Source organism: Grammomys surdaster, unplaced genomic scaffold, assembly GCF_004785775.1.
Source record: "Grammomys surdaster isolate TR1022 unplaced genomic scaffold, NIH_TR_1.0 125752, whole genome shotgun sequence".
NCBI classification, from domain to species: Eukaryota; Metazoa; Chordata; class Mammalia; order Rodentia; family Muridae; genus Grammomys; species Grammomys surdaster.
The window spans coordinates 1,729,710-1,738,219 of NW_021620584.1; positions in this window are offsets into that span (position 1 = coordinate 1,729,710).

An 8,510-nucleotide genomic window follows, 5' to 3' on the forward strand; every position below is an offset into this window, starting at 1 on the left:
GCAACAGTGTATAGAGATGCATGTGTATATATGTGCACCCATGGAGGCCTGAGGTTAATCTCAGATGTCGTCTACCCTCGTTATTTGAGACAGGGTCTCTTTTCATTGGAACTACAAAATGAGCTAAACTAGCTGGCCTGTGAGCCCAGAGATCCCAATTCTGCCTCCCTAGATCTGGGATTAGTAGGATGTGACATCATGCTTGTTTTTAAAAATTAATAATAATAATAACAATAATAATAATAATTATTATTATTAGAGATATATTGAGAGAGATTGAGAGATTTTGTGGGTGTACACATGCCATGATGTGTGTGCAGATGTCAGAGAACTATTCCACTGTGAGTTTTGGGGACTGAACCCAGACCATCATGCTTGCATGACATGTACTTTACTACCTGAGCTAGTTTTCCAATTTCTAGGTTTGTCTTTCTTAGAAAGCACTTCCTGCAGCAACACATCCTTCACTGTGGACTTGGATGTTATTGTGTCTAGGAAATCCAGCTTCCACATGGAGAAGTGGAAGGAGTCTGGCTTAGGTAGACCAGCAAGCCTGCAGCTGTGGAAAGAGAGACAAAGTGGAGAGGTGACATCAAAAAAGAACGGGAAGAAGGATTGGAAGCCTGGAAAATGAATTAAAACAGACGGAGGAGGTGGTAGTAATCTAAGTCAAACCAACCTTCTGCTGAGGACTTTTCTTTCACTATGGGGACAGTGAGATTTATTGGGAGAAAGCATTCACCTGGACTGAGCCCTGGTCTATTTGTAATGTAATGTTATATTTTCTCCTTCTGTAAGGGAGAAGCAAGTGCTCAGTTCTCCTTGTGGCTTAACAAGGGAGGCTGTGTAAAGGAAAATGCTCTCTGCAGGGTCTGAAGCCCACTTTGGGCACCAATTTGTTGTAGTAAACCTCTAACACCAATAAGCCCATACAAAACCACAACTCAGTTATAATACTAATAAGCTATATGCCTAGACTGGGCAGATTTATCATTATGCTACTCCATTCCCCAGCTATGAGGTCCCTTGTTACTTGTGACTTCTCCAGGTCATGTAGTTCTATTCCATCTTCCTTCTTCCTTCTCTTCCTCTAGTTTCCTTTTTTTTTCTCTTCCCCCACTTTCTAAAACCTCCAGTCCCACTTTTCCCTTCCACTGTCTAATCACAGGCTCTAGCCTTTATTTGATCAGTTAAAATGGGGAGAAGGGTCACATGAAATCACCTGAGTATGTGACCCACTCCTTGTTGGGGCAGCCTCTCTTTAGGAAGCAGAACAAACATCAGAATATAAACAGCACCAGGGAAACCCACAACATTAGTTTTATGTCAACTTTACACAAGCTATAGTCATCTGAGAGGACAGAACTTCAATTGAGAAAATGCCTCCTTAAGATCTGGCTATAGAGAAGCCTGTAGGATATTCTTAACTTATGATTGATGGGGGAGGGCCCAGTCCATTGTGGTCAGTGCTACTCCTGGGCTATAAGAAAGCAGGATTTCTTGATTCTTAAGATTTTGGATTCTATAAGAAAGCAGGCTGAGCAAGCCATGAGGAGCAAACCAGTTGATAAGCATCACATTTCCATGTCCTTGGCCTCAGCTCTTACCTCCAGGTTCTGACTTCCTTCAATGATTAACAGTGATTTGAAAATGTAAGGCTAATAAACCCTTTTCTCCCCAACTTGTTTTTGGTCATGTTGCTTTATCACATCAGTTGTTTTAGCCCTGACTAAGACAGAAAGGAAGCTTCTGGGCCTGCTGTTGGTATGCCACTGTCACTGCAGAAGGCCCAGAGCTTCAGAAATGCAGTTAAGAGAGAGATTGCTTCAGTGTAGATGAGCTCTTGCCTTCCCAGAAGAGCAATGACTGAAGAGGAGAGCACTCGACTCTGGAGTCAGGGGGCATTCTTCTCAAACTCCACATCGGTGTGAATCAGGAAGTCCAGTGTAGGTTTTAGCCCCATCCTCAGAGCTGCAGCATTATGGAAGGCTGTGGACTTCATGCACACATGCTATTCATGGAGCTTCTCTGGTTAACACAGGAACTATGAGGTGGCTGAGTTGAGTGAGTACAGGGCTGACCGGTATGTATTCAAGACTAGTGCCCCATGTACAGATAAGGAAACTGAGTCTTAGTGTAGCAAATATCTTGCTTGATAAAATCCCAGTTAGTCAAAGAAGACACTTCCAGTGCATCCTATTAGTACCCACGAGAGCTAATAATGGTCAGTAGCAACTTCTGGGTCTCATCTGTGTCTATTTATGTTCTCCATGAGTTCATTGTGTCTTAACTCATTTAATGATGGTCATCCTGCCTGCCATTTTAAAAATGGACAAGTACTTATTCACAAATGTTAGATGTATTTGTTCAATAGTTCTTAGCCAAATTTCTTTCCAGTGTAGTTATATTTTAAGGGAACCTCAGTGAATGTAGGTAGAAACAAAGATCAAATATCATTTTCTCAGGATTGCAAAGTTGTGATAGGGCAGAACAGTACAGAAGTTCCTCCATATTGTACTTTTGCTGAGGCCATTTTAGGTTTAAGTAGAATTTTATCTTCTTGATAGAGAATCCAGTGAAAAATTACTCAACTCTATTCTAGCAATATGAGGTCAAGATGCCCCAGAGAACTTAGCTTCTGTTAAACTGCCTGCTTGTGCAAACTTTCCCCTCCATATAACTTATCTTAGCTTCTGTTAAACTAGGTCTTGAAGACCTGCATATAGTTCCAACCACCAGAAAAAAGATTTTCAATTGGCTATAAGCTATGACTGAGTAGTCATCTCTGGTGGGCTCTCCATCACAAAGGCATGAAAGTGACTTAGTGTTCTAAGTCATTTGAATAAGATGGATTTTTGAAGAGGGATCTGAAGAAAGTGAGAAAGATGGACCCATGGGTACCTGGCAGGAAACAGTACATAAGTCACCCTAAGCCAGCCCAGTGCTCCTCAAAATGTGTCTAGGCCAGCAGCATCTGCATTATCCACAACTAATTATAATTGAGATTTTTCAAGCCCTATTCAGAACTTCTAGGAGGTGAAGCCCATATACATATCTGAACGTACGTGTGTGTGTGTGTGTGTGTGTGTGTGTGTGTGTGTTTGAAACAGGATCCTATGCAACACAAGCTAGTCTCAAATTTGTAGTGGAGGCAAAGCTGGTCTTGAACTTGTGATCTTCCTTCCTCTACCTCCCAAATGCTAGGATTATAGGTATGTGTCTGCATGTCTGATTTGTTATTTAAAATATTGCAGTATAATTTATATACTGCAAGGAATCAATACGTTTCCTGTGCAGGTCTGAATTTTTCACTATGGTTCAGATATTGAGACTGTGCAGGTCTGAATTTTTCACTATGGTTCAGATATTGAAACTCAAGCCTTATATGGAGTGTACACTTGTAGTTCTAGCGCTCAGGAAGCTGAGATAGGAGCATAAGATTGAGGTAGACTGTGTGACATAGTGAGATCCTGTTTCAAATAAAATAAAACAGCAAAGCAAAACAAGTCAAGTAAGGGGATAGTTCGATATCTATACTTTCTCCTGAAACTTCTTTCCTGGTAAGCCTCCGTGTATCCTATGGCCTACCCATCACTGAGCTGTTTTCTGACCATATGCTTTCTCACAAGCAATGTTTTCAGGAGCACTCTGGTTTATTCTGATTCATGGTGAAGTTTAAGAGCTGCTGCATTATTCCAAACCTTCAACTTAATAAGCAAGTGGGAGACCCATTTAACCTGCAAGAACTTCACTCTGGGGCCTCTTAGTTCCAAGTTGCTGTCCTCTACTGAATTAACTGACATCATTTCCTGTCTTAAGATTTGTAGGGAGGGTTCTGAGATACATGTGCCAAATACACAATAAGGCATTTTTATAAATGAAGTGTGTGTTTAGAAAAGAACACTTATAAATAGATGCTTTCCTTTCATTCTGAGTAAAACATGAGCTATGGCTTACATTGTCAATCATATAAAAGGGTATGCAAATGCTCCATCTCTCATTTTACACATGCCTCAGATTCTATACCTATGGCCTTTTGGGGGGACTAAATTTATGTTAAAACATTTCAATGTCTCTACATTATACCAAAGCATTCAATATTCATAACAGATAAGCTGTAGAATTAGTCTAGCTATTCACCAAGACATGACTAGATAAAGAAAATGACATTTGTAGGAAAACAGATGGAACTAGAGATTATCATGTTAAGACAACAAATATCACAATGTACTCTAGTTGTGTGTGTGTGTATTCGTATGTGCGTGCATGTCTGTAGAACATGAAAGTGGGATGACTTCAGAATGAGAAGGGGGGGAGAGAGAGAGAGAGAGAGAGAGAGAGAGAGAGAGAGAGAGAAAGTGGAGGATTTAGGAGAGTGAATATGATCAAAACATAAGGTATAGGTGACTAGAAATATATTTATGAAAACTATCACTACGTTAAGTCAAATGTGCTAATAAAATTTTGCACATACAAAGTTTAAAGAAAAAGTTTGTCCTGAAATATATGATTACTTCACTTCTTGATCTCCCCATTGTAGGCAAATTATATATTCAAATATAAAGAGATAAGACAATATAGATTTGTTTTTTGTTCCTATTTAAAAGGAAAACTAACAAGTACTTAGTGAATTTGGTAAATAACTTTATATTTTACAATTTTGCCTGTGACATTTGTAGGAACTTAAGAAATTAATCTGAAAACCTAGACTATAGTTCATTTATTTTTTTGCATTAAAAATATCAGAAATCCCTTTGAGGGCCTTTGCTAAGATTAGGAGACTATAAAGGATATCTCTGGGTTTAAAAAGAAGAGGACGCTGAGAATTGTGGAGAGACACAGTCCCTTTTCCCCCCATTACTAAGGAGGTTGGATTTTAATAACCATGCAAAATATGTACCATTTTTTTCCTGTGAAAGTTAACTGGAAAGATATTTGCTAATTCTATAACATTCAAAGGTCTGTGTCCTCAGTACAAATGTGTCTGAGAAAATTGAACTTACCAGTGGAAGGTAATATCTGAAATTTAAGTTCTGTTACTGGGATAAAATATATTGATAAAATTAATTGAACAAAAAAGTTTATTAAGCATATAACTTGAGATTACAGTCCACTATTGTGAGGAAGTTGAGGCAGGAGGTTGGACAACAATAGACAAGAGTATGCATATGAGTGTGTTGTAGTAAATAATTAAAATTGGCCTCTGGCTCAGGCCGACTATCTAAGCTGCAGCAGCTCTGCCTAGCCCAGCCACTGTGTTTCTTGGCCTGAGGCCATGTGTGTGCAGCAGCTAGAACCGGCCCACCAGAAACACCAGCCTTGCCACTCACTAGATGCCAGCGTGAGAGATGTCTCTGCCAATCTTCCATGCTGTCTCTGCAAGGCAGGACATTGCCCAGACCATTCCACCATCCATGCAGGCCCAGTAAGTGAATGAGACTCTAATTCTTATAGATTAATCAAAGGCTTTATATGTTTGATAATGATTAATAACAAGATGCCCATACAAAGATAGTTGTATCCCAATTAGCTAACCTAATTATAAGTTTATAAGTTGTTCCCCATGAGTGTTCTCCATACCTGTGTGGTTCTCCATCTTCCTATATCTCTGCCCTCTCCTAACTCTTCCCACCTTAGCTCCTCCTACATACCACCGTTTCTGCTAAAAAAAAGCTTTCTCTCAAAATACAATTAGAGCATAACTATACCAATTTGTATCAGTAAGGTACAAGATAGACCTAACACCCAGTCCATCATTTTGTTGACTAAACAGAACCTCTGTCATCTCTCCTAACTACAAGACTTAGTTCTGAACCTGGCTTGTCCTGGCTTCAGAATGAATGTCTGCTGAAAACCATCCTCTCAAATCTGTTCTCTCAAAGTAAATAGCCTGGGTTGGTTATGAGACTGTAAGTCTTCAACCCTGTCAGAAATCCAGAATGACTGAATTAACTGAAATTAGGGGAAGCACAAAGCATAGCTTCTAAAACTTAGCCAATTTATGGAGACCGCTGAACACCTGGACAGTCCCTATACTACAAAACGTTGGAACATCCAATCTTCAGCCTTCTGGCCCAGGATCATCTGACAGACCTAGTAATGCAGAATTATTAAGAGCTGATTACTCTGTCTTGGCAGATATAATCAGTCCTATTCTGCAAGTGTGTCCTTTTCTGGACAATAATTTGTCTGTAGATGAAAAGAGGCAATTCTTGCTTAGTGGCTGTCTCACCACAACTGGAGTAACTCCAAAGATGCTCAATTTCTTCTTAGAATCCAAGACAGGAAAGCTGTCAGGAGCAGACAGGTCTCTAATCAAAATGAACATTGATTCAGAAATATTAGTATTGTCACTTCTGTGATCTTCTGACATTTTTGAAAACCAACTATTGATGTAAAGAAATATGGACTGTTGTCTGTTAACTCCTATCAGCTATTTCTAATTAAAATCTAGAAAACACCCTAACAATAAACTCAGAGCCATGTAATTTCTACAGGCCCTTAACTCATAGGCTAACCATCTGAAAGCAGTTAAAAAAAGTTAAAGAAGGACTGAGTCTAAGCCTTGTATTCCTAAATGTGTTATATAGGAACAATGCCTATGAGAGTAACAATATTAGTCTCACTTTTATATCAATAAGAAACTCGTACCAATGAAAACCTTAAATCTGAAATCAAAATAAGTTTTGTACCATTTAAGAAATATAACTTTAGCTTAATAACAATTATACAGATTTCTACCAAACAGCTAAATAATCAATTCTAACTATTCTTCCCTGTTCCATTAAAACCATTACTTTTCCCTAGAAGGACAGCCTAATATTAACCACCTCAGTCCCCAAGCCCAGGGAATAGGGGCGCCGACTCTTCATTAACTTCTTCAAGGTGAATTTGGATGTTGAGATATTAGAAGAGTGGTGGGGGAAAGAGTAAACTGATAAGCCTCAGATGTCTGTGTCTTCACTGTATCCAGCTGAACTTCCAGGACATCAGAGGTTCGAGCAGGTCTGCTCAGCTTGCTTGATGAGTAGATACACCAAGGCTGTGTATTCTACAATATACAATTCTCAAAACAAATTTTAGTATCAAGATAATTTTTTGTTTCTTGACTTCTCCCTTTTTGAGGCAAAGCATCTCATTGTACTGATGTTCAGTGTACTCCATGTTAGCTGGTCCATGAGCTTGGGAGGTTTCTTTCTAACACCTCACATGTTATTGTAGGAGTTCTGGGGATTATAAATGAGCACAGCTGCCTTTAAGTGGCATTGTGAGTATTAACCCAGGTCACCAAGCTTAAAAGGTAAACCGTTTGACCTGTCTCCCTGGCCTAAGAAACGTGCTTGAATTTTATGCTTGAATGGCATTTGCTAATGTAAACATTGTTCTTGGGATAGACTGTCTCTGGGAGCCAAACCGAGAAAATTACCTGCTGTTCTGGGAAACCTAGTCTCAGGTCCCAGGAAATTAAAGAACATCTGACATTTCCTAGGAGCTGGTTATGACAGTGGGATGGTCTAGGCCAATAAGCATATGACAGTGGGATGGTCTAGGGCAATAAGGATATGACAGTGGGATGATCTGGGGCAATAAGGATTCAATAGTGGGATAGCCCTAAGCAATGACCCTCACCCAAACTTCCTGGTTTGCTGTGTCTTTATAACCTGCACCCAAAATTAAAGTTTCAGAGCTTGATCAGAACCCCAGACTTGCTCTTATTCCTTGTGTCTCTTGTCTCTTCATTCTTTCACCCCCTTGCCTAAAGTCTCGTCGAATCCCTGTGGGGCCGGGGCAGTTGGTGCCCAATGTGTGCCCTTTGGGTCAGAGTCCGATCGAATGTTGCTTCCACAGGGACGCCCCACACGCATAGAATTGTGATCGCCTCAGTCACCCACCTGTGAGATTGATCCAGTGAAGGTAAGAAAAAGCAACGCAATCATTGGGACATGCATTAAGCAAACATGATTTGCTCTTAAAGGGTCTCAAGTAGTCCCTCAAGGCACGAGGAGTAAGGGTTAAGAAATAAGGATTTTTTAAAAAATTTTCATTGGTGATGTTTCCCCAAGAGGAGACTATCGATGAAAAAAATGCTACACCTCCTAAGGAGGAGATAAAAAGATTGAACCTTGAAGATGAGGAAGAGAAACGGCTAAAGCAGTTGTCTACTCTCCAGCCATGTTAACAAAAGAAAATGGAAAGGCTATTTTAGAGCCCTCCTGGGAGCAGGAAAAAAAAATCAGGAGACGTCCTGTATTTTTTCTGGCTCTTATGGGAGAGATCCTCAGTTCTGCTTTTTCTGTCTATTGTCTGTCCTTGTAGCTCCAATTCGTCCAATGTGTATCAATTGTCTGTGTATTTGTTTCGTTGCTTAAATGTTGTTCTGTGTTTCATGTTTAAAAGAAAAATGGTTAAAACTTTATCCACTGGTTGTTCAGCCCTTGATTATTCAGTTTTTAACTAGTTGAGAGAGAGAGAGAGAGAGAGAGAGAGAGAGAGAGAGAGAGAGAGAGAGA